Below are 27,063 nucleotides of genomic sequence, written 5' to 3' on the forward strand. Positions count from 1 at the left end.
AGTTAACGCAGTTCGTTCCGTGCGCGCACAGTGAGCACGCGGTGCGCAAAGGCGCGCCCACTTTACGCAGTTAGTGCCGTGCACGCACGGTGGTCACGCGGTGCGCTGCGCGCACCGCGTGCCCACGTTATGCGGGATGGGCCATGTACGCACGATGCGCTTCGCGCACCGTGCGCACATGGGGGACATATTATGCGCATCGTTGTGAAATGTATTCTTTATTAATTTCACATAATATATATATGCCATGCACAAATGGTGCCCTTCGGGCACCATTTGCACATGGGGTGGGGAGAGTATGGATAATTTTTTTTTTTTACAAATTTTTACCGTACGCGTACGGTAAGCATAATCGGCGATTTTTCAAAAAAAACAAACATTTTTTTTTGGCCTTGGGGGTTGTTTGGGGACCCCTATAACAATGCTGGGTGGTTATGATCTCAATATACTGCCCCTTTAGACATTTTTTGGCTTTATTTTTGCTGCCCCACTCAGAGTGCGAGAGAGAAAATGGCGGCCGCCGCTTCCTGGTTTCGACCGATTCGAATGTTTACTTAGATCTAACAGCCAATCAGAATCGCGCTCGCGCACGTCACCGTATGCGTACGGTAAGCGCACCGTAAGCGCACCGTAAGCTGGCTCAGATATATATATTGATTTAAAGGCTATTTTCTCAGAATCTACTGAACAGATTTACACCAAACCTACAAAAGGCACTTCCTTGACCTATAGACTACCTCTCTGCCAAATTTCAAGGAACTCTGTTCAGCCGTTCGGGCTGTAGCTGTGTCTAAAGGCCCTATGGAAAAATGCATGGGAAAAACGCGTTTTGGGACCCCCCTTTTATCTCAGCCCCCGCTTGACGAATCCCCCCGAGACTTTCAGAGTAGGAGCGGAGCGCAGCGCCCCACCTATTTTGAAAATTTCGCGAGGATTCGTCGACAGGCACCAAAGTTATTCAAAATAGAATGTTGCGGTATTCCTATGGTAAGAGGGTCCTAACTATAACTAGGTAATATATATATATATATATATATACATATCAAAGAAACTTCCCAAATTGTGCCGTCACGCACAACAACAGGAACGGACAACTTCAATCGCCAATGCTGGAAAAAGGTATTTATTGGAATTAAATTTCGTGCCTAGTCCATGACGCATTTCGAGCCACTTGGCCCTTGTCACATATATATATATACCTAGAGTTCCTTAGTATCCCGTGTAGGATTCTTTGCACGGTGAAAGTCACGGCACCACAGCAAGGATGATGTTTTTAAATATGATTTATTTTACACACCATAGTGCAAAACGAGCAAAATAGGATGGTCTACGCGTTTCGGCTACCACTAGCCTTCTACTGGACCATAGAATCCCTCGCATCTAGACAGTATTTCTAAAGTGCTTAGTGCTTAACCCCTTGTTTTTGTTTACTTTTTTTGAGCGACTAGACTACTGACACTCTTTAGCAAACATGGATCAATTCATCCACAAGTTTGACATTTTTTGTAAAGTACATTCAGTGTCAAAAGGAAAGTGCAAGTGCAGGATAAAAATGTCAAAAGTATAGATTTAAAACACAGAGCCGACATTTCATTTGATTTTAAATGCCCCTAGGTGGCTGGATAATTCTTTTTCCATCATTATTCACATCTATGTTCTCATGCTTGTTTAGTACATTTTGGATATCATGATCAGTTGTACAAGCATAGCCTACATCAAAGGTCCACTGTAGTTTGCATTTCATTAATTCATATAATAAAGTTTCATCAAGGTAAGATCTATAAAATGTAAAGTACAGCTTAAGATCATTATTGTTTTGAAACTTCATAAATGTTATCATAAATGTTATCTTCTGTTTATAATTAATCAATGTAATCTATAAAATGTAAAGTACACATTAGGACCAAGATTAATTTAAAACATCATTAAAGTGGCCATCTAAATAAATCTGGAATTCATGAATCCACCAGTTGTTTACATTGCCGGAGATAGAAAAATCAAAGTAGATGGGACTATGATACATCCAACCTCTTCTGATCTTATTCTTGGAGCAAATAAGTTAACTCTGGTTTAAATATATTCTACAATCTTTGAAGAACATATGAGCGAAAGTTGTATTTTCAAATGTGTAAAATTCTATATATAGTGATGAAGAGTTAGTAAAAATAAAAAAATCTGGGAAAGTATAAACATGGGAGTCAGGGCAACATGATAATTCAGCTCAGCAATTGTCCTTATATATGTATAAATACATTTGTCACACTTTTTCGAATCAGAACACGAGGAGTACACAAGCTGCAGGCTACCATGCCTTTGTTGATATTGTCCATTACATAGAAGTCTTCCGACAATTGGACTCCCAAGTATCTGAACCGTACAAATGTCCACATGAATATACTCTTTGTCACTTTGTGAAGCCCTGAAGAAGTCTCTTTGGGAGACGAAACGCATTGGCTATGAACCTCTGCCTTCATGAAAAGAAGAAATAAGAGAAATCCTTTTAAGAAACACACATCTGGGATTTGGATATTTTTCCGTGTGCTCGCTGTTCCTTGAACACTGATGTTGAATTGTTATGATTTGTTGTACAGTGCTGAACCCTTTTGTGTTTAACATTTGTCACATAGTTGGATTTAAACACCCATCCAATCAAGGATGTACACACTTTGTTGATGTTCAGGTTGATAATATTCACCCAACACATGTTCCCCTTAGCAGTATAGCTGTCTGAGAGCTTTTTCTAGGCTGGTGAGATTACATTTCAAAATCTGAAAAACTATCACATATTATAACTGAACAATAGGTGACCTGGAAATAATGTGAAGTGTGGAGGCAGAAAAGAGGTAAAAAAGCTGCATCCCAATCACACTGGTGCCGATCACGATCCGGTAAAAAATGTCCCCGTACGACTCGTATCGGGTCTTTTTACCGTACGAATCGTACAAGTGCCGTACGAACTGGCAATCACGATTCGCATGGTAAAAAGTCCATACGAACCGCACTGGGAATAATTCCCCACACGTCCTCGGGTCGGAAAATGTGTCCGACACGTCCTCGGACGATTTACCTTACAAACGTGAAAGGCAAGCCCGACCGAGGAATCACGATTCATCCCGTGCGTCCGAGCTTACAACCGTATGGAAAAAACACCGTCCGCACCGAACTCATATAGCAACCATGGAGACATGTGCCCGCATACGCGCCCAACACTCCCCCCAGCCCCCGTACGTCCGACACGTACCCCGTGTATGTATACCCCCACCCGTCTAGGTACACCCCAGTACGTTCAAGTCGTACCCCCACCCCAGTACGTGTCGTACCACCGTCTATGTACACCCCAGTACGTTCGAGCCCCACCCCCACCCCTGTACGTGTCGCACCACCGTGTACCTACACCCCAGTACGTTCCAGTCGTACCCCCACCCCAGTACGTGTCGCACCACCGTGTACCTACACCCCAGTACGTTCCAGTCGTACCCCCACCCCAGTACGTGTCGCACCACCGTGTACCTACACCCCAGTACGTTCCAGTCGTACCCCCACCCCAGTACGTGTCGTACCACCGTCTATGTACACCCCAGTACGTTCGAGCCCCACCCCCACCCCTGTACGTGTCGCACCACCGTGTACCTACACCCCAGTACGTTCCAGTCGTACCCCCACCCCAGTACGTGTCGCACCACCGTGTACCTACACCCCAGTACGTTCCAGTCGTACCCCCACCCCAGTACGTGTCGCACCACCGTGTACCTACACCCCAGTACATTCCAGTCGTACCCCCACCCCAGTACGTGTCGTACCACCGTCTATGTACACCCCAGTACGTTCGAGCCCCACCCCCACCCCTGTACGTGTCGCACCACCGTGTACCTACACCCCAGTACGTTCCAGTCGTACCCCCACCCCAGTACGTGTCGCACCACCGTGTACCTACACCCCAGTACGTTCCAGTCGTACCCCCACCCCAGTACGTGTCGTACCACCGTCTATGTACACCCCAGTACGTTCAAGTCGTACCCCCACCCCAGTACGTGTCGTACCACCGTCTATGTACACCCCAGTACATTCGAGCCCCACCCCCACCCCTGTACGTGTCGCACCACCGTGTACCTACACCCCAGTACGTTCCAGTCGTACCCCCACCCCAGTACGTGTCATACCCCCGTCTATGTACACCCCAGTACGTTCCAGTCGTACCCCCACCCCAGTACGTTTCGTACCACCCTCTATGTACACCCCAGTACGTTCCAGTCGTACCCCCACCCCAGTACGAATCGTACCACCCTCTATGTACACCCCAGTACGTTCCAGTCGTACCCCCACCCCAGTACGTGTCATACCCCCGTGTACCTACACCCCAGTACGTTCCAGTCGTACCCCCACCCCTGTACGTGTCGCACCACCGTGTACCTACACCCCAGTACGTTCCAGTCGTACCCCCACCCCAGTACGTGTCATACCCCTGTCTATGTACACCCCAGTACGTTCCAGTCGTACCCCCACCCCAGTACGTGTCGTACCACCCTCTATGTACACCCCAGTACGTTCCAGTCGTACCCCCACCCCAGTACGGGTCGTACCACCCTCTATGTACACCCCAGTACGTTCCAGTCGTACCCCCACCCCAGTACGTGTCATACCCCTGTGTACCTACACCCCAGTACGTTCCAGTCGTACCCCCACCCCTGTACGTGTCGCACCACCGTGTACCTACACCCCAGTACGTTCCAGTCGTACCCCCACCCCAGTACGTGTCGTACCACCGTCTATGTACACCCCAGTACGTTCCAGTCGTACCCCCACCCCAGTAAGGGTCGTACCACCCTCTATGTACACCCCAGTACGTTCCAGTCGTACCCCCACCCCAGTACGTGTCATACCCCCGTGTACCTACACCCCAGTACGTTCCAGTCGTACCCCCACCCCTGTACGTGTCGCACCACCGTGTACCTACACCCCAGTATGTTCCAGTCGTACCCCCACCCCAGTACGTGTCGTACCACCGTCTATGTACACCCCAGTACGTTCCAGTCGTACCCCCACCCCAGTACGGGTCGTACCACCCTCTATGTACACCCCAGTACGTTCCAGTCGTACCCCCACCCCAGTACGTGTCATACCCCCGTGTACCTACACCCCAGTACGTTCCAGTCGTACCCCCACCCCTGTACGTGTCGCACCACCGTGTACCTACACCCCAGTACGTTCCAGTCGTACCCCCACCCCAGTACGTGTCGTACCACCGTCTATGTACACCCCAGTACGTTCCAGTCGTACCCCCACCCCAGTACGTGTCGTACCACCGTCTATGTACACCCCAGTACGTTCGAGCCCCACCCCCACCCCTGTACGTGTCGCACCACCGTCTATGTACACCCCAGTACGTTCGCGCCCCACCCCCACCCCTGTACGTGTCGTACCACCGTCTATGTACACCCCAGTACGTTCCAGTCGTACCCCCACCCCAGTACGTGTCATACCCCCGTGTACCTACACCCCAGTACGTTCCAGTCGTACCCCCACCCCTGTACGTGTCGCACCACTGTGTACCTACACCCCAGTACGTTCCAGTCGTACCCCCACCCCAGTACGTGTCATACCCCCGTGTACCTACACCCCAGTACGTTCCAGTCGTACCCCCACCCCTGTACGTGTCGCACCACCGTCTATGTACACCCCAGTACGTTACGGTCCTCCCCCCAACACAACCTCCTAAGTACGGAGCGCACCCCAGGCCCCAACATCACAACCGCATGTATGAGTCGTACCAACCCACACACAAGGACAGCACCGTACAACCAAATGGCCCATCTACACACCGTACACACGCTCAAAACGCACATACACAACCAGGACAAAACAAAACAACACAAGAAGACACTATTCGAATGGCACAAAGCCACTAAACATGGCCAACAAACAATACAAATACACCTTCACTGACCTGCAACTGCCAAAGACAAACAGAGGGCCAAAACACCACCACTACTTATAACACACCCACCCAAAATTCAAACACTGCCACACCCACCCATGGACCAATAAAAAGGGCCCACACACACAAACCATGAGCCTTTGCAACAGACTCACTGCTGCCAGACACCACAGAACCATACAACAAGCTACACCACACCTTACACTTGCACACCTTCACACAACCACCCTCACAAACACCCCCTCATCACATTCACACACACACACACACACAACCATCCACACACCCCCCCCAACATCCACACCCCCCCCCCACCATCCCCACCCACACCCCTCACCATGCCCACTACCAAGAATACAAAGTTCAGTAACCGAGAGTTGGAGGTCCTTGTTGATCAAATCCTCAGAGTCGAGCCACAGATCTTTGGAACATTGGTCAGAAACACCAGCCTGGCAGCAAAAACAGCCATGTGGCAGACCATCGTCGATGCTGTGAATGCTGTTGCGGACACCAGGAGGACCAGGCAGGAATGCCAGAACAGGTGGTACGATCTGCGGAGGAGGGTCAGAGCCAAGAGGCAGGAGGAACACGACCAGGCCAACGCCACCGGAGGAGGGCCCTCCCGCAGACCCATACAGTACCATCCCTGGGAGGAGAGGGTGATGGCCATACTGCCGGTGGAGGCAGTCGAAGGATTAGAAGGACTCCGAGACCCGGGTGAGTACACAAACAACGCACCTCACATGGGGGGAACGGCATCCACAACCAAAATCACTAACAGGCACGCAACCACCACAAGCCATCGCATTACTCAACCACACTCCATGAGCACGCACATGCCACTGCTGCCACCATGCCCCATGCACCCAGCTGGACAATGTCAAGTCACAGGCCACAGAAGACACCAACACATGACACGGTAACCCGGATGGCGGGAGGCTGGGCCACAAAAATCACTAAGTGCAACTCAGAAGCAGACAACAATGCCCTCTGCCCATATGGCCTAGGTCACAGCCAGACAAACAGTGTGTCCCAACACAGGAATGACTTGCCAGCAAATGGCGGACGCCTTGCATCAACACATGGGGGTGAAGGCACTGTTTTGCACATGACAGCAGCTAATGAACAGCCAACATTGTGAAAGAGTGGCAGCACACACCACCACAGCAGCAGCGCACAGACACACATCACACCCAATGGGTGCCTGGAGATCAGAAACAAACTCACATCAACAAGCCAAGGGCCACTCAAAGATCTGCTAACAGTGTGTGCCCAGGAAGCTGGGCTGAGGTGACAGAGGGTGACACACAGAGGGAGGGAGAGGGGGACAGAAAGGGAGGGAGAGGGGGACAGAGAGGGAGGGAGAGGGGGACAGAGAGGGAGGGAGACACAGGGAGACGGACAGAGGGAGGAGGCTGACACACAGAGGGAGGGAGAGGGTGACAGAGAGGGAGGGAGAGGGGGACAGAGAGGGAGGGAGAGGGGGACAGAGAGGGAGGGAGAGGGGGACAGAGAGGGAGGGAGACACAGGGAGACGGACAGAGGGAGGAGGCTGACACACAGAGGGAGGGAGAGGGTGACAGAGAGGGAGGGAGAGGGTGACAGAGAGGGAGGGAGACACAGGGAGACGGACACAGGGAGGAGGCTGACACACAGAGGGAGGGAGAGGGTGACAGAGAGGGAGGGAGAGGGGGACAGAGAGGGAGGGAGAGGGGGACAGAGAGGGAGGGAGACACAGGGAGAGCAAATCAGCCGTGTGGTGTGTGGGAATGTCTGCTCGTCAGCAGGTAGACTGCGTGCATGTAGCCAAGGGTGGCCCGTGCCAGAACCCCCCCTCTTCTCCATGGCAAAACACAGGGCCATGTCACAACCTGTGCACGAGCACAATGACAGCTACCTGCATCACATAAGTGTGTGGAACAAATCCATGTGCACATGTACAGTGCTACACGGAAGGCGCCAATGCATGGCTCGCAACACCTGCCCACTCCACGGCTGACTGCAGTCACACTTGACGCAGCAAGTAAGACTGTGCCACACATAGTGAAAGGTGCCAAAGTGGTGCCCAAGGGACACACCCATGCACAAGTGCACTGTGAGTGGAATGCAAGACAGATCCTAATTCCAAGAGGAAATGTGCCAACTTAGGAAATGATGAAACATGGATGTTGCATGGACCAAAATTAACATTGTCTCTCTCACACACAGGTCAACGTCGTGGTGCACCCCCCAACACTGGGGGGGAACACTCACAGGACCCGGATCTGCAGGAGCCCGATCCCACCGGCAGCGACCACTCTCACCACTCTGTGGACGACCCCGACCGACCTGGCCCCTCTGGTGTCCTACCGCCTGCAGCACCTGCGTCAGGTACAACTGTGCCAACCACCACCCCCACTCCCGCCACATCCCAGGAGACACCCAGGATCCCTGCCCCAACACCACAATGCAGCCAGGCTGGCCAGGAGGGACACGGTGTCCCGGGCACCCAAGAGGAGGCAGGCGACAACGCCAATGCCACCCCTCAGGGGTCCCGGAGACCCGATGTGCCCACAAGGGCAGGCCAGGCGCAAGTGGGCAGGGGTGGTGGGAGTGGAGGACGGCGGAGGCACGAGCCTGACCAGTTGGCTGGGGATCCGGTATTTTCCCATGTCCGTAACATCCTGGACTCATACCGGCAGGACACCACGGGCATGGCCCAGGTTGTGTCCACCCTCAATGAGATCAAGGGGAGCCTCGATGAGATAAAGACCCAGCAGGCCCAGCAGCATGCGGAGCTACATGCCTGTCTACTGGTACACCAACGGAGGATGGAGGACAGACAGGCTGAGCAAGTGACGGCATTCCAGGGGATTCACGCTACACTCCGTCGGATAGCCGACAATATGGCCGACCCTCCCTGTGCCAGAAGGCGGAGAACATCACCACCCACAGGGAGGGATCAGGAGGAGGAGGAGGAGGAAACATCCGACGGAGCATCCCAGATGTCGTCACGGCCTGCTGGTGAGGTTCCCCGCAGGAGGCCGGGTCGTCCACGGAAAGGACCGTGAGGGGCGGCACTACATCACCATCTCCCAGGACACCTGGCCTGGCACCTGGCCCACTGGAGCAACAGCATCACAGCATCAAGAGACATTCTCTGCCACATGGCCCTGCTGGTCACTGGCTGACCAATGTTGACAAAGACTGTGGCATGGACTCTGAGGACATCCAATGGCAAGGACACCAACTCCCCTACTGAACTTTGGATTCAAAATTCCCGGAAATACACTCACTTTGTTTCCCCTCCCCCCCCCCAATAATAAATCACACTATGAAGAGTAGATGCCTGCTGGTAGCATTATTACCTAACATGTGTCTTGTAAAGTCAAAACATGCCTGAGTCATCTTTTGTCTTCAACCACCCACACCCTGGGGCCTGAGTCTGGCACAGGACACATGGGTCACAGTGTATTAGGCAAGACAGACATGGAGCACCATACACACCCGTGATGGGCCCAACAAGCTGAGGGGGTTACCGAACAACCGTGCTGACACACACATTGAGTACAGCAACAGTCATGCGCAGAGGTCAGGGATCCAGTCCAGTGTCCTGGGGGGCACCCAGGTATGTGTAGACAGGTGGCAGAAACATGTCCTGCAAGCTTGAGTCCGGTGGATGCAGAGAATGGGGGCCTGGCCAACGTTGGATGCATGGGGATGGCACATGTCACAATACCCACACAGTCATGGACATCATGCCCAATACACAGTCTCAGCCCACACACACAGCTTGCATCTTGCCACTCGACACATTGACACATAGCCACAATCAGGGAATACCATGCCAGACAAGCAGGATGCACCGTGGCAACACATCAGCATTGACTGAGAAGAGGCACCTTGGAGGCATAGGGACACCTTTATTAGTCATGTATTCGGGATTGCAGAGGCAACTCGAAGTACACATGAACACATCATGTGGAGTAACATGTGGGTCCAACACTGGCACCCCCCTTCAGCAGCACACATGCGTGTTCGCCATGGAACTGGCACACAAGCGTCAGCTAACAGCTAAATACCCACAGCTGCACACGGAGAGCCTGCCATACACCAAAGATCCGCGGATGTCGAAGTCCCACACCATGTCAAGCCAATGCTAACCAAATGTGTCCGAGGGCAGTGTCACACACATTGATGCCATCATCACAATCCCCTATCCCATCACTGATGACTGTCAACCAGGCAGACCATCTATTCAGGTGTACACAGCTGCATGTCGTGTCCCATGGGGATGCGACATGGCTGCAGAGGAACCAAACACCGACAGGGGCAGTGTGCACACATCGTGAACAACTGCCACACCCAATACACCCCAGATGCATCCCTTACCCCATGGAGACTTCCAAACGTGTCCGTGCCTGTAACGCTGAGTCAGCCCACGATGTCATGTCCATGAGGAATAGCAGTGCCACAACAATGCAACCAGCAGACGGCATGCGCAGGTACCTGGGGAAGAGAAACACACAAGAAGTCAGCCACAAAAAGCACAGCCACTTGCATGTGCATTTACTCGACACATGTATGGATGACAACATGCTAGGTCACAATTATGACTGAGGAAGTACACCCATCACTGGCACCATCACTCCAGTGACACACCCACACACACCTCTGACTCACGTGCCATACATGCAGGTGGAGACACACATCACAACGCATGCCACACGGGGACCAATGCGTGCACACTCAGACACTGGTACTCACCACTATGCAAAGAAGTCGCGTATGAGCCGAGTCCGGATGTCCTCTTGCGGCTCCACATCCTCCACATCACTAGCCCCATTGCCAAGCCCTTCGTCCTCCACGGGTGGATGGTCCTCGTCATGTTGATTCAGGATGAGTGGCACTGCTCTTTCAACTGCCATGTTGTGCAGCATGCAGCAGACCATGAAGATCTTGCAGACCTTCGCAGGGGCATATGGGAGTGCGCCGCCGGTCTTGTGGAGGATCCTGAATCGGCTCTTCAGCATGCCAAACGTCCTCTCTATCACTCGCCTTGTCCGGCCATGGGCGGTGTTGTAGCGGAGCTGGGCCGGCGTGATGGGGTTGCGGAGAGGTGTGAGCAGCCAAGGCATGTTGGGATAGCCAGCGTCCCCTACATGGAAAGCACATGGTCATCGTTAGAAGTGGTGAAGCGGTCATGCTGGTAGGCTATACAGAATACAGGACAGACAGACTGTACCCACCAACAACACATGCCCGTTCGTTGCGCAGCTGCATCATCATATCAGGCATCCCGCTACGCCTCATGATGTAGGCATCGTGTGCTGATCCTGGAAAACGAGCACAGACATGTGAAATCACCATGTTGGACAGACACAACACAAGGGCATTGATGGAGTGGTAGTGCTTCCGATTGCGGTACGCCACCTCCCGTGCGTGTGGTGGTACCAAAGCTACATGTGTCCCATCTATGGACCCAATGACATGGGGCATTCCTCCCAGGGCATAGAATCCACGCTTGACCTCAGTCATCTGTTCAGGGGTTGGGAACTTGATGAAGTCATCCAGGTGAATCAACATGGCCTCTAAGAAATCATGCAGCACACCACTGAACGTGCTCTGGGACATGCCACCAACATGAGCTATGGTATTTTGAAAGGTACCCGTGGCAAGAAAATGTAGGGCAGCCATTACCTTCAGCTGGGGAGTCAGTGCCGTGGGATACCTGTGCTGCGGTTGCAGGTGTGGTGCCAGTCTCGCCGTCAACTCCAGAATCAACGGTTGGGTGAAGCGGTAGAGCCGGATGCTGTCATTATCCTGCATGGCAGCCAAGTCTGGAATTCTTCGGGCAAGAGGCGGCGCTCTGCAGTAATTTGGAAGTGACAACGAAGAGTGAGTGCACTACGACAACAACTCATGTGTACTGAGCACATGTTAATCTGGCAATACACACATGCTACATAGGGAGTCAGGTATGTGCTACATGGCCAGGACACGTATGGATGCAAGGTGACACTCCTTCAAAGACCCAGCTACACACGGAGATTGAGAACCTCCCCATGCCACGCCATGGGAATAGCTGTGTCCCAGTGCAAGTGAACAGCCAGACGCAAGACAGGAGTGACATACGCCCACACATCAGCAGCAGTAGGATGCCGATTGCAGAGATTGGTAGCGGAACACTGGAGCCACAGGTCACATGACATTACACTAGGCCAGCCCACACACCTTGCCATGAAGGTGCACATGTCATGACTCACCACACATACCTTGTGAGGATGCTGACATGTTCTTGTCACACTACTCCGTGTCCCATGCATACATGTGCACCTCACATCCGATACCACATGTGGCATGGTGTGCGGAACAGTGTGCAATGACAATCTACACACAGACCCATGTTGGTTGCTGCAACTGCTGCAGCTTTTGAGGGTGCTCCAACATCAACCGGATGGGAAGCCCCCACACATACATGACATAGTCACATTGTGCACCGTGGGTAGTGACAAGTCAGGTGTCATGACCCCTGTACCGGGCATCAGGGGACACTTCCGTGTGTTGGTGTCCGTGCCATGCCAGTGACGCTCACCACAAGTGCGCTGTACGACATGCACACATGTCAAAGGAGTCAAGGGCATGCCTGGCACACATCGCACCATCACACAGTACATCTGTACACATCTCATCATACATCTGGTGCCTTCTCGACTCAGGAGTAATGTTCCACATCACAGGCCTTTCACACCTGTGCCCCACACATGTAGTGATGCACAGACGATGCCTCGATGTCAATTAATGGACAAGTATGTCCATCCATGGAGAAGTATGCCCGCCCTATCCCTACCTGTGTGCCGCCTGTCACCACTGTGATGTGTGAATACCGCTGTACTGCTGCAAAGAGGGCCTGTGTACGTTCCCATATCACTATGGGAGTGCTGCCGTATGTGTACCCATCGTGATGGCGAGCGTACAGGCATGTGTACGGCCCGTACCACTACGAGTACGCATACGCGAGGCCACACATACTGATAGGGAGCGTACAGGCGTGTGTACGCTCCCTATCAGTATGTGTGGCCTCGCGTATGCGTACTCGTAGTGGTACGGGCCGTACACACGCCTGTACGCTCCCTATCAGTATGTGTGGCCTCGCGTATGCGTACTCGTAGTGGTACGGGCCGTACACACACCTGTACGCTCCCTATCAGTATGTGTGGCCTCGCGTATGCGTACTCGTAGTGGTACGGGCCGTACACACGCCTGTACGCTCCCTATCAGTATGTGTGGCCTCGCGTATGCGTACTCGTAGTGGTACGGGCCGTACACACGCCTGTACGCTCCCTATCAGTATGTGTGGCCTCGCGTATGCGTACTCGTAGTGGTACGGGCCGTACACACGCCTGTACGCTCCCTATCAGTATGTGTGGCCTCGCGTATGCGTACTCGTAGTGATAGGGAGCGTACAGGCGTGTGTACGGCCCGTACCACTACGAGTACGCATACGCGAGGCCACACATACTGATAGGGAGCGTACACACGCCTGTACGCTCCCTATCAGTATGTGTGGTTCGCGTATGCGTACTCGTAGTGATAGGGAGCGTACAGGCGTGTGTACGGCCCGTACCACTACGAGTACGCATACGCGAGGCCACACATACTGATAGGGAGCGTACACATGCCTGTACGCTCCCTATCAGTATGTGTGGTTCGCGTATGCGTACTCGTAGTGATAGGGAGCGTACAGGCGTGTGTACGCTCCCTATCAGTATGGGTGGGCTCGCGTGTGCGTACTCATAGTGATAGGGAGCGTACAGGCGTGTGTACGGCCCGTACCACTACGAGTACGCATACGCGAGGCCACCCATACTGATAGTGAACGTAGTCACGCGTGTATGGGCCATTGCAATGCATTTGGGGTGCCCTAGGGCCCCGGAACGCACCGTACCTGTGTGTGGAGCTCAAAATTACATAGGGGACACATGAGGGACAAGTATTAAGGCCTACATGCATGCTGGTTGTCATGGAGACCAAGTTCAAAATTCGAATTTCTTCTGGAAGGTGAACAGCAGAAGTCAGTTGGAATAAAAATACTTTGTTGCAATGTGTTTGTGGAGCTGACATCATGCAGGAGCATGAAACCGATAGAGTACACACAGACTGCTAGGTTTGAAGGGATTGGTGGAAACATAGGATGCAAATGTGAGTGACCAATCACTCTGTACTCCTGTGCATGAGACTGGGCAGAAAGGCACATATAAGGCAGCCAGGTCCCATGAGGGAGTACTTGCCTGCACATCTTTGAATTCGTCGACCCAGCTGCTGCTACTGATTCCCTGGAACCATGTCAAGGGCTGTGGAGAGGTCACAGCCATTCACCCTGGAGGAGAACATGGCATTGCTGGATGTGATCCTCCCACAGTACCCCATGCTGTATGGGCGACCAGGGTATCAGGTGAGTGCATAGGCCACTGGCACAGACTGTCCCTATGTTGTGACTGTGACTTCTGCCATTGTGTCCTGGTGTGACACACATGCCATGTACTGTTGGGGGGGTCCCAGGGGGGGGATGCCTGATGTCTCCCAGCAGTGCCCTGAGACAGGAGGGGTGTGTGCCTATCACTAACAGCAGTGCCCTGAGACAGGAGGGGTGTGTGCCCATCACTAACAGCAGTGCCCTGAGACAGGAGGGGTGGGTACAGAGTGCTCCCAGCAGTGCCCTGAGACAGGAGGGGTGGGTACAGTGTGCTCCCAGCAGTGCCCTGAGACAGGAGGGGTGGGTACAGAGTGCTCCCAGCAGTGCCCTGAGACAGGAGGGGTGTGTGCCTATCACTAACAGCAGTGCCCTGAGACAGGAGGGGTGTGTGCCTATCACTAACAGCAGTGCCCTGAGACAGGAGGGGTGGGTACAGAGTGCTCCCAGCAGTGCCCTGAGACAGGAGGGGTGTGTGCCTATCACTAACAGCAGTGCCCTGAGACAGGAGGGGTGTGTGCCTATCACTAACAGCAGTGCCCTGAGACAGCAGGGGTGGGTACAGTGTGCTCCAAGCAGTGCCCTGAGACAGGAGGGGTGTGTACCTATCACTAACAGCAGTGCCCTGAGACAGGAGGGGTGTGTGCTCATCACTAACAGCAGTGCCCTGAGACAGGAGGGGTGGGTACAGAATGCTCCCAGCAGTGCCCTGAGACAGGAGGGGTGGGTACAGTGTGCTCCCAGCAGTGCCCTGAGACAGGAGGGGTGGGTACAGAGTGCTCCCAGCAGTGCCCTGAGACAGGAGGGGTGGGTACAGAGTGCTCCCAGCAGTGCCCTGAGACAGGAGGGGTGGGTACAGAGTGCTCCCAGCAGTGCCCTGAGACAGGAGGGGTGTGTGCCTATCACTAACAGCAGTGCCCTGAGACAGGAGGGGTGTGTGCCTATCACTAACAGCAGTGCCCTGAGACAGCAGGGGTGGGTACAGTGTGCTCCAAGCAGTGCCCTGAGACAGGAGGGGTGTGTGCCTATCACTAACAGCAGTGCCCTGAGACAGGAGGGGTGTGTGCTCATCACTAACAGCAGTGCCCTGAGACAGGAGGGGTGGGTACAGAATGCTCCCAGCAGTGCCCTGAGACAGGAGGGGTGGGTACAGTGTGCTCCCAGCAGTGCCCTGAGACAGGAGGGGTGGGTACAGAGTGCTCCCAGCAGTGCCCTGAGACAGGAGGGGTGGGTACAGAGTGCTCCCAGCAGTGCCCTGAGACAGGAGGGGTGGGTACAGAGTGCTCCCAGCAGTGCCCTGAGACAGGAGGGGTGTGTGCCTATCACTAACAGCAGTGCCCTGAGACAGGAGGGGTGTGCGCCTATCACTAACAGCAGTGCCCTGAGACAGGAGGGGTGGGTACAGTGTGCTCCAAGCAGTGCCCTGAGACAGGAGGGGTGTGTGCCTATCACTAACAGCAGTGCCCTGAGACAGGAGGGGTGTGTGCTCATCACTAACAGCAGTGCCCTGAGACAGGAGGGGTGGGTACAGAGTGCTCCCAGCAGTGCCCTGAGACAGGAGGGGTGGGTACAGTGTGCTCCCAGCAGTGCCCTGAGACAGGAGGGTGGGTACAGAGTGCTCCCAGCAGTGCCCTGAGACAGGAGGGGTGGGTACAGAGTGCTCCCAGCAGTGCCCTGAGACAGGAGGGGTGTGTGCCTATCACTAACAGCAGTGCCCTGAGACAGGAGGGGTGTGTGCCTATCACTAACAGCAGTGCCCTGAGACAGGAGGGGTGGGTGTGATGCACAGTGTGAGCCTTGATCATTGATTGTGACATTGCCATCATTCCACCTGTGTACCCACTATGGCACGTACTGCTTTTTCCCTCACCAGAGGATCATGTCCCTATGACAAAGGTGCAATGCGTTGCCTGCATGACATGCCTTGTTGTTACCAGCTAATTTGTTATCAAATGTCTCTCTGTGACATGTGGCTGGTGTATTGATGTGGTGTCACTTGTTCTTCCTCACAGGTAGGCGCCACTGCCAAGGAGCAGATCTGGCTGACCGCCGTCAGTGCCGTGAGGGGTGTGGATGGTCGGAGGCGGAGCCTGTCCCAGGTGAGGAAACGCTGGCAGGATATCCGGTGCTGGACGCGGAGGATTGCACGGGTCCTGCTGGAGGACTCACCTGAGAGCCACAAGAACCGCGGCCGCCGCCGTCTGAGCCACCTCCACAGGCGTGTGCTGCCGGTGGTATTTCCAGACTTGGAGAGGCGCTTACAGGCGAAGCAGCAGCCGGAAGGGGGTAGGTACATGTGTGTGTTGTGTGTCACCGGCATTTGTAAGGGCACAGTAGCATGAATTCACTGCCAGGGTTTAAAGGTGCTGTGCAGATCCATTTTGCCCCAGTATAGCGCTGCGCCCCTGCCACCCTTCCCCTCCTTGCAATGTGTTCCCTGGTCTGTGTGTAGTCACTCCTTCACAAGGTAATGTAGGCTGGCGCTTTGTCCACGAGAACTATGCCTGTAGCATCATGTGTGGGGGTGGAGTGTAACAGGTTTTGGGACCTTGGCTGTGCCCTGTCAAGTTCACTGCATGTGGGTTCCATGTCAGTTGGCACTGATGCTGACTCCAGACATGGGAGTTGGTCTCTCATGTGTCATGCCTTACAGCGCGCATGTCCTATGTAGTGGCCTGTGACATGATGTGCATGAGTGTGCGATACGCATAGTGCAGGGATGGTGGCGTGGGTTGCAGTCATTACCATTCAGGAGCATGGAGTTGCGTGGCCACTACTGTCCCCTGGGGCACCTTTTCATCGGTGTTGTATGTGTCATCATAAACGTGGACACTCTCAGTGTCTACACCGTAGGTTGTGCTCTGTGCCATTGTCCCCTGGCACCATGTATATAGATGTGCTATTTTGTACAGGTGTCCACTGTGCAGCCTGACCTGAATGTCCTTCATACTCACAGTTGCTAGTGCCTGTGTGTCTTGTTATACTCATCTGAGGATGGGCACTGGTACCTCATTATTTGTACAGGCGCACCTTGGCTGTTTGGCGTCCAATCTTGCATTTTGCCTGCCCCTGTGTTTATCACCCAGACTATGAGATGTTGGTGCCACCTGTGTCTCAACTATTTGCCTCGTGTAGGGGGTGGTTGGGGCGGGCAAAGCCTATATGTCAAATCCAGATTTCTACTTGCTGGGTCTGGGCAGTGTGTGATGTTTGTCTGGACACACACGCAAGGTGCAGTGACCGAGTCATGTTGTGCATGTTTTCAGCATTACCTATGCAGCATGTGTCTCAAGTTCATGGATATGGTCCCTGGTCATCGGTATTTTCGCCAACGCTGTGTGGTGCAGATGCAGTGCTGGATTGTCCCCAGGGCCTGGGTGCTATGTCAGACTCCGTTTCCTGTCTTTAGCTATTGTCTCATGCTCTCCATGGTATTTCAGTGGCATGGTGGCTCAACCAACTGTGTGTTTCATGCCCTACATCGGTACCTTGTTTAGTAGATGTTAGGGATCTTCCTTTTCAGGCTATGCAATGTTACCTATGTAGATTGGACTCATGTGACAGATGTGTACAGGTGTCTGATTAATTTCTGTCTCTCCACCCTGCCCACAGCATCGTCGGGGGACACAGAGGGAGACATGGACACAGACCAGGCGGAGGGACCGAGCACCAGTGCCAGCCGTGACATCGGGGCTGGCACATCGAGTGGGACAGAGGCGGAGGAGAGTGTGGCCGAGGACCTGTCGACTGGCACATCAGAATACGAAGCTGACAGGTCCGAGGAGGATGTCTCCGAGTGGGCGGAGGCTGCACCAGCAGCTGACAGCGGAACAACACCTCGCACCGCCCCCTCCGTTCCCATCTGCCGCCTCCCACTTGCTCGTGTCCCTTCCCAGCGTGCCCGGTCACCGCATGTCTCCTTCATGCCAGGCACCGCACCCCCTGCCCCTGTCTTCACTGCTGCCGCCAATGCTGAGTCTGCGGACATCCAGCGGCAACTGCAGGTTGGTCAGGCTGCGATCCTTAATGTCCTCCATGCCCACGGGCAAACCCTCAACAACATCGAGGCATACTTGGAGGGCATTCATTCATCGCAGGCTGACCAACGCAACTTGCTGAGGTCCATAGACTCCACACTGACTGCAGCAGTGGGTCTCCTGCAGCGCGACCTACCCCCACCTAACCCTGCCCCATCCACACTTCCCACTCCCATGCCTGTCCCACGTACACCCAGACGTCGGCATGCACCCACATCAACAGACACAGGCACCACACCAGCAGGGAAGGTCCACCGCACAGGGTGAGGTAGGCACACCCACTGGGTCGGGGGGCACGCAGCCATAGTGGGAGTCCGCATTCCACCCAGTCCACTCCCTCCAAATCCCCTCCCCTCAGCTCTCCTGGCCACATCTCCCCCAAGGACTCCTTCATGGCCGCTCTGTCCCTGAGCCCCACAGTGACACCACCCCGCAAGCGGTCAAGGAAGTCCTCGGTCACGGTGGTTGATTCTCCCCCCCTGTCTACGCCCTCCCCCGGTGGCGCTGCGACCCATCCCTCTGACCCCCCCCCTCCTTGGGGCCTGTGGATCCTTCGGGTGCAGGGGACTCCCTGGAGGACCTTGCAAAGGTGTGTAGTGCCATCCTGGCCTCCGCCTTTGGCCCTGCCCCACCCCCTGTGGTGAAGTCCTCCATCCCTGCACCCACAACGCCTCCCCTTTGCCCTGATGTCCCTGCGGTGCCTGGTGCTTCCCCCCCCTGATAGCCTCACCCCTGTGGAAGACGACGGCATGTAACTGTGCAGGCAAGCTAGGGGACACGCATCCCACTGTGTCCCCCATCCAGCTGAGACTTATTGACTGCCCTATGGGCTTTGTGAATATTTAACTGCCTGCAATCCACGGACACTGTGATCATGCTGAATAAAGCTTTATTTTTTTTTCATTCTGACACTACTGCTATGCTGGTATTGGTGTTGGTGGCGCTGCTACATGGTTTTGGGTGGTGTTTATGTGTTGGGTGTGTGGGAAATGTAGTAGTGGGCTGCTCATTGGGGGGACCCTGGGATCTGTGTGCCATCACAAGGTGTTAGCTAACTTTCTTTGTTCATGTAAGCAGTTACTGCATGGTGCTATTGTCCCAGGGTGAATTCCTCCCTCTGTGTACCCTGATCTCTTCCCTGCAGGGTGTTCCCAATCTTCAGCGCAGAGCTGGGTCTACATGAGCTGTGTGTGTGACGGAGCCCTTCTACTTTGGCCATGCATGCAGGGCCATGTCTCCACCTGCAACATTCGTGGCATCCTTGGTGATCACTGTACTTGTGTGTGGAGTCTGTTGACATGAGTTCATGGGGACATGTTCCCTTGTAGGCAGTATGCATGTGGGTACTTCCAGCCTCACACACATGTGTTGCACCCCTCCTGTCTCAGGGCACTGCTGGGAGTGTTAGGCACCCACCCCTCCTGTCTCAGGGCACTGCTGGGAGGACTCTGCACCCACCCCTCCTGTCTCAGGGCACTGCTGGGAGGACTCAGCACCCACCCCTCCTGTCTCAGGGCACTGCTGGGAGTGTTAGGCACACACCCCTCCTGTCTCAGGGCACTGCTGGGAGTGATGGGCACACACCCCTTCTGTCTCAGGGCACTGCTGGGAGGACTCCACACCCACCCCTCCTGTCTCAGGGCACTGCTGGGAGGACTCTGCACACACACCTCCTATTTCTGGATATGTACACTTGGAACATACACGGTGGGGGTACGCTCCATGCATACGAGGGTGAGGGTACGGGTCGTACTTACACTGTTGGGGTGGGGGTACGCTCCATGCATACGCGGGTGAGGGTACGGGTCGTACTTACACTGTTGGGGTGGGGGTACGCTCCATGCATGCGCGGGTGAGGGTACGGGTCGTACTTACACTGTTGGGGTGGGGGTACGGTACGTACATACGCGGTTGGGGTGGGGGTATGCTCCATGCATACACGGGTGAGGGTACGGGTCGTACTTACACTGTTGGGGTGGGGGTACGCTCCATGCATGCGCGGGTGAGGGTACGAGTCGTACTTACACTGTCGGGGTGGGGGTACGCTCCATGCATACGCAGGTGAGGGTACGGGTCGTACTTACACTGTTGGGGTGGGGGTACGGTACGTACATACGCGGTTGGGGTGGGGGTACGCTCCATGCATACGCGGGTGAGGGTACGGGTCGTACTTACACTGTTGGGGTGGGGGTACGCTCCATGCATACGAGGGTGAGGGTACGGGTCGTACTTACACTGTTGGGGTGGGGGTACGGTACGTACATACGCGGTTGGGGTGGGGGTACGCTCCATGCATACGCGGGTGAGGGTACGGGTCGTACTTACACTGTTGGGGTGGGGGTACGCTCCATGCATGCGCGGGTGAGGGTACGAGTCGTACTTACACTGTTGGGGTGGGGGTACGCTCCATGCATACGCGGGTGAGGGTACGGGTCGTACTTACACTGTTGGGGTGGGGGTACGGTACGTACATACGCGGTTGGGGTGGGGGTACGCTCCATGCATACGTGGGTGAGGGTACCGGTCGTACTTACACTGTTGGGGTGGGGGTACGCTCCATGCATACGAGGGTGAGGGTACGGGTCATACTTACACTGTTGGGGTGGGGGTACGGTACGTACATACGCGGTTGGGGTGGGGGTACGCTCCATGCATATGCGGGTGAGGGTACGGGTCGTACTTACACTGTTGGGGTGGGGGTACGCTCCATGCATACGAGGGTGAGGGTACGGGTCGTACTTACACTGTTGGGGTGGGGGTACGCTCCATGCATACGAGGGTGAGGGTACGGGTCATACTTACACTGTTGGGGTGGGGGTACGGTACGTACATACGTGGTTGGGGTGGGGGTACGCTCCATGCATACGCGGGTGAGGGTACGGTTCGTACTTACACTGTTGGGGTGGGGGTACGCTCCATGCATACGAGGGTGAGGGTACGGGTCGTACTTACACTGTTGGGGTGGGGGTACGGTACGTACATACGCGGTTGGGGTGGGGGTACGCTCCATGCATACGCGGGTGAGGGTACGGGTCGTACTTACACTGTTGGGGTGGGGGTACGCTCCATGCATACGAGGGTGAGGGTACGGGTCGTACTTACACTGGTGGGGTGGGTGTACGTTCCATGCATAGGGGGGGTGGGGGTAGGGTCCGTACATCTCTATCCCCACGCTATGTGATGCTTGTGCGGGCCGTACCCAGGCCTTTGCCACGTGGGTACAATCCGTCCCGCCATTGTTGGGGTGACGTGGGTGTGGGCGTGGTACGTCTCGTACCCACGCTCTTGAGGCGTGGGTACGGGACGTACCGGTCTGGTTGTGTTGCCGGTTCGCGTGGTGACGGACTTCCATTGTGGCAGTCGCTGGCTTAGCTGGACACGCCCCCACCCCCTCGTAGTGACCAGGGCATGGGTGTCAGGTATGTCCTGGGCATGTGTGGTGTGTGACTTGGTGGGGGTTTTGTGGCCTGCCCTGGTCCTGCCACCCCCACCCCCCCCCCCTTTCCCCCCTCCCTTAGTTGTTCTGACCTTCTGCGGCGTCTGCGTCGGAACCTGTAGAGGAGGTGGACTGCTATGAGGGCCGGGATGACACGTAGGTTCGGGTCCATGTCTGTCCGTCGCATACGGGTCCTTCTTGATCGCGGGGTCCTGTCTGTCCGTCGCGTACTGGTGGTCCTTGTTCGCGTCGTCCTGTCGCGTACTGGTCCTCCTTGTTCGCGTCGTCCTGACTGTCCGTCGCGTACTGGTGGTCCTTGTTCGCGTCGTCCTGATTTCCCGGCAGTTTTTGGCAGCCGGAAAATATTCACCGTGCGGGATGACGTCGGTGCGAATCGTGATTCCTGGTTCGTGAATGGCAGGCTGCGAGCGTCCCGACGTCAGGTCGGCCCTTTCCCGGATCGCATTGGTAGGTTTATTTTGTTCGGTCGGGCTTTTTTACGAATCGTACGGAAATGGTGTTCCGTGCGAATCGTAATTCCTTGTTTGTAAATTTTGACGACCGGGTACGCGTCGGACGGAGATTTTGCTCCGTCCGACGGTTCGTACCCGGTTTTTACCGGATCGTGATCGGCACCACAGTGTTGAAAACGGTATTACCGCAAACATGAAGGACTGGTCGAGATACATATGAGTTTCTAATGTCTATCTAGATGCTGGTGTGTGCGTGGATGAGTAGAGAAGGGGGTAGAGGCTCCTCTGAAGGGCTCTCATGATTTTGCAGCCAATACTTAAGAATAGATTATATCAAATAACATGAGAACCAAAGTTGGGACACATTGGGCATGAAGAGGGTGCAATATAGGAGTATACCTTTGAAAAACTGGTGTTTGAAAAGGAGATCGCACAACAATGATGTGCTGTGTAATAGAGATGGTCTTTCTAGGGGCGGCTGCTCTGCTATGGCGGAGGAGCGTCGCCACACTGCTTTCTCGCAGTGCGAGAAGCAAAAACATAAAATGGTAATAACTTTTAGTTATTACCATTTCATGTTTGCTTTGCGGGCGGGCAGGTGGGCGGAGCTGCTCTGCTCTCTGAGCTTGGCAGGGGAGCAGTGGTGTGCCAATCCTGAGTGTGCAAAGACTGTTTGGTCACCCACTCGGGCCGCTCAAACCAGTCATGTACACTTTACCCTTATCCGTCTGCATGGAGAACATGCCCACCCCGCTAGCCCCTGGCTGAGCGCGGTGTTACGGCGCTCCAGACCAATCACAATGCTGCACTGCAGCATTGTGATTTGCTTAGGGGAGGGAGCCTGGCTGCCTGCTTCCTGTTCCTATCGGAATCAGGAGAGCAGGAGCCCAGAAGACGTGGGACCCGGCCTCAAGGTAAGTTAATTTTTTTAATATTATAACGCCCCTTGTGCGACATCCCCTGCAACCCCCCTTCCCGTGTGACACCCCGTGCCCGCCCACCCACCCACTATCCATGTTGGCCGCACAGCGCAGAGGTATAGGAAATCTAGGAATATCATTGCAATGTTAGAGAGCAGAAAGAGCTGGTCCAATCTATGATGGGTTGAAGGTGAAGATGGCACAATGCGGTCTGTGGTCAGCTGTGGAGAAAGTAAATTACAGTCTGTCATGGATGCTGTCTGCACAGCCATATAAATCAAATGGGAACTGGAAATGACCACCTACTAGTCATGGAGGCACCTCGGACCCCATGGTAGCAGGGAGAAGCGGTAGCTGGGAGAATAGAGTGACTACAGATGTGGAAGGAGAGAACAGGGGTCTACTACTAAGTAGTTTATTCTTATGTGCTAGACTTTACACACACCTGTTTTTCAAGGTGTATTCCTATATTAGATCCTCCACATGCCAATTATGCCCCTTCTTAGGTTCTTATACTTTTTTGTGTTCGCTATAGTTAATTACTGTGTGCAAAATTCCAAAGGTCCAACAAAGGAGCCTCTTCCTCCCCAGATGTTAATGCATTCTACCGGCACCTACGTAAATACATATTAGAACCTCATACATGGTTTGAGCACTTCACATTTTCAGTTACACAATTTCAGCACTGTGTGATTGGGACCTAGCTTTTTTTTGCCTATTTCCCCTCTACTCTTCTCATTATTTCCAGTTTACCTTTTCCTTATTGTTCACCTATAATATGCAATATTTTGCAGATTTTTAATGTACTAACTACAGCCTTGAAAAAGTTGCACGCGTATCCGCCACCATGGGGTGAAACATGTTGGCTGGACATTATCAGTTTCAATATAAACAAACTATGTATAGCTTTGATTGGATGCATCTTTACATCCAACTGTTTGACGACCTGATATAGTGATTTATAACAATAAGTATTCAACTTGTTGAACTTAGGTGTGTATAATTGTACACTTATTGGAACTAATAAAAGAACTGATTAGGTCTCACCATATTATTATACTTGTTAAAAAAATCTCTGGTTGAAGTCTTATAAGTAATTTTCATTGGCATTACTACCACTCAACAATGACTAATTCAGACATATTATGGCCCTGCAGCCCTGCAACTAGAGATGCATTAATTTCACAAATGCCATTACAGGCTACGTTAATGCTTGAGGTTTCTTCTAAGTGGAATAAGTAAAATATAATTGTGTGGAAATTTGCAATACCAGAGTGCCTCTCTGTCTTTGGGAAGAGATGTCCCTGTGACTAAAGATGTCAACCTTAGACAATGGGGAGCCAGGTTCTAATCCTGGTTATGGCTCAACAGGTGAGCAGTCTAAATATCGAGTTTTAAATTTCGACCTACAAGTATATCGAGTTGTAAATATCGTAGGTAAAGAATATCGAAGTCAAGAATATCGATGGACAGAATATCGACCCCAAGGTAAGTATTATCGAAGTCAATAATATCGAAGTCATTAATATAGATGTAAGTAATATCGTAATCAAAAATTTCGATGTCAAGAATATCGATATTTTATTAGTGTAATGTATTTTAATATGTATTTTATTTGTATGTTAAAGATTATTGTAATGTATTTTAATACATTTAAAAATAAATGTTTAGAGATTAATAATTATTTAAAATATAATTTAGCGTTTTAGTATCAGAGCGGGTTGTGGGTTTATAGGGGAATAGGGTGGGAAGTAATTTAATTATAATTAATTAATTAATATGTATTGTTTAATTGGTATTTATGATTAATTAATTGTTAATTAATTACTAATTGTTAATTAAATATATTAATTGATTAATTAATTGTTAATTAATTATTAATTGTAAATTAATTTTATTAATTGGTTAATTATATAAGTTATAATTAGTTTAATATTCATATTTATTTATTGGTATTGTTAATTAATTAATTGTTAATTACTAATTAATTGGTGATTTAATTTTATTAAGTGATTAATCGATGATTAAATTAATTATGTGAATGTTTATGTGTAGTGGGTTGTGGGTTTATAGGGGAATAGGGTGGGATGTAATTAAATTCAAATAATTACTGATAATTTTTATTTATTTGTAATTAATAATAATTAATTGTCAATTAATTATTAATTGGTAATTAATTGTTATTAGTACGTTAAATATAGTAAATATAAATAATTTATTATTTCATGGTATTTGTTGTTATTCATAAATAATGTATTGTTAATTAATAATTAATTTGTGAATAATTGTAATTTGGTAGTTAATATGTATACATTTGTAAATAATAAGTATATTAATTATAAAGAATGTATTATTAATTGTAAATAATAGATAAACTGATATTTAAATGTATTGTGTATTTTGTATGTGTAGTGTGTTGTGTGTTAAAGGGGGAATAGTGTGGGAGGTAATTTAAAGTTATTTATATAAATATTTATTTTAAATAATTGGTATTTAATAATACATATTTTGTAAATTAATTATTAATATGCAATTTTTTTATAACTAATTATTTAATTGGTTATTATGTTTATAGAATCCCTATGCTATCCAGTGCTTTCCCAACTGTTTTACTATCTGGAGTTGGAATAGTAATTTTTAACCCTACGCTATCCAGCGCTTTCCCTACTGTTTCACTTACTGGAGTGGGAATAGTAATTTGTACCCCTACGCTATCCAGCGTTTTCACTACTGTTGCACTCTCTGGAGTGGGAATAGTAATTTTTACTCCTACGCTATCCAACGCTTTCCCTTCTGTTGGACTCACTGGAGTGGGAATAGTAATTTTTACTCTTACGCTATCCAACGCTTTCCCTACTATTGCACTCTCTGGAGTTGGAATAGTAATTTTTACCCCTATGCTATCCAACGCTTTCCCTACTGTTGCACTCTTTGGAGTTGGAATAGTAATTTTTACCCCTACGCTATCCAGCGCTTTCCCTACTGTTTCACTTACTGGAGTGGGAATAGTAATTTGTACCCCTACGCTATCCAACGCTTTCCCTACTGTTCCACTCTCTGGAGTTGGAATAGTAATTCTTTTCCCTACGCTATCCAACACTTTCCCTACTGTTGCACTCTCTGGAGTGGGAATAGTAATTTTTACCCCTACGCTATCCAACACTTTCCCTGCTGTTGCACTCTCTGGAGTTGGAATAGTAATTTTTACCCTACGCTATCCAACACTTTTCCTACTGTTGCTCTCTCTGGAGTTGGAATAGTAATTTTTACCCCTACGCTATCCAACACTTTCCCTACTGTTGCACTCTCTGGAGTTGGAATAGTAATTTTTACCCCTACGCTATCCAGCGCTTTCCCTACTGTTTCACTTACTGGAGTGGGATTAGTAATTTTTACCCCTACGCTATCCAGCGCTTTTCCTACTGTTTCACTTACTGGAGTGGGAATAGTAATTTGTACCCCTACGCTATCCAACACTTTCCCTACTGTTGCACTCTCTGGAGTGGGAATAGTAATTTTTACCCCTACGCTATCCAACACTTTCCCTACTGTTGCACTCTCTGGAGTTAGAATACTAATTTGTACCCCTACGCAATCCAACACTTTCCCTGCTGTTGCACTCTTTGGAGTTGGAATAGTAATTTTTACCCCTACGCTATCCAACACTTTCCCTGCTGTTGCACTCTCTGGAGTTGGAATAGTAATTTTTATCCTACGCTATCCAACACTTTCCCTACTGTTACTCTCTCTGGAGTTGGAATAGTAATTTTTACCCCTACGCTATCCAACACTTTCCCTACTGTTGCATTC

The sequence above is a fragment of the Triturus cristatus genome, chromosome 4_1 (genome assembly GCF_964204655.1).
Source record: "Triturus cristatus chromosome 4_1, aTriCri1.1, whole genome shotgun sequence".
In the NCBI taxonomy this organism is placed as follows: Eukaryota; Metazoa; Chordata; class Amphibia; order Caudata; family Salamandridae; genus Triturus; species Triturus cristatus.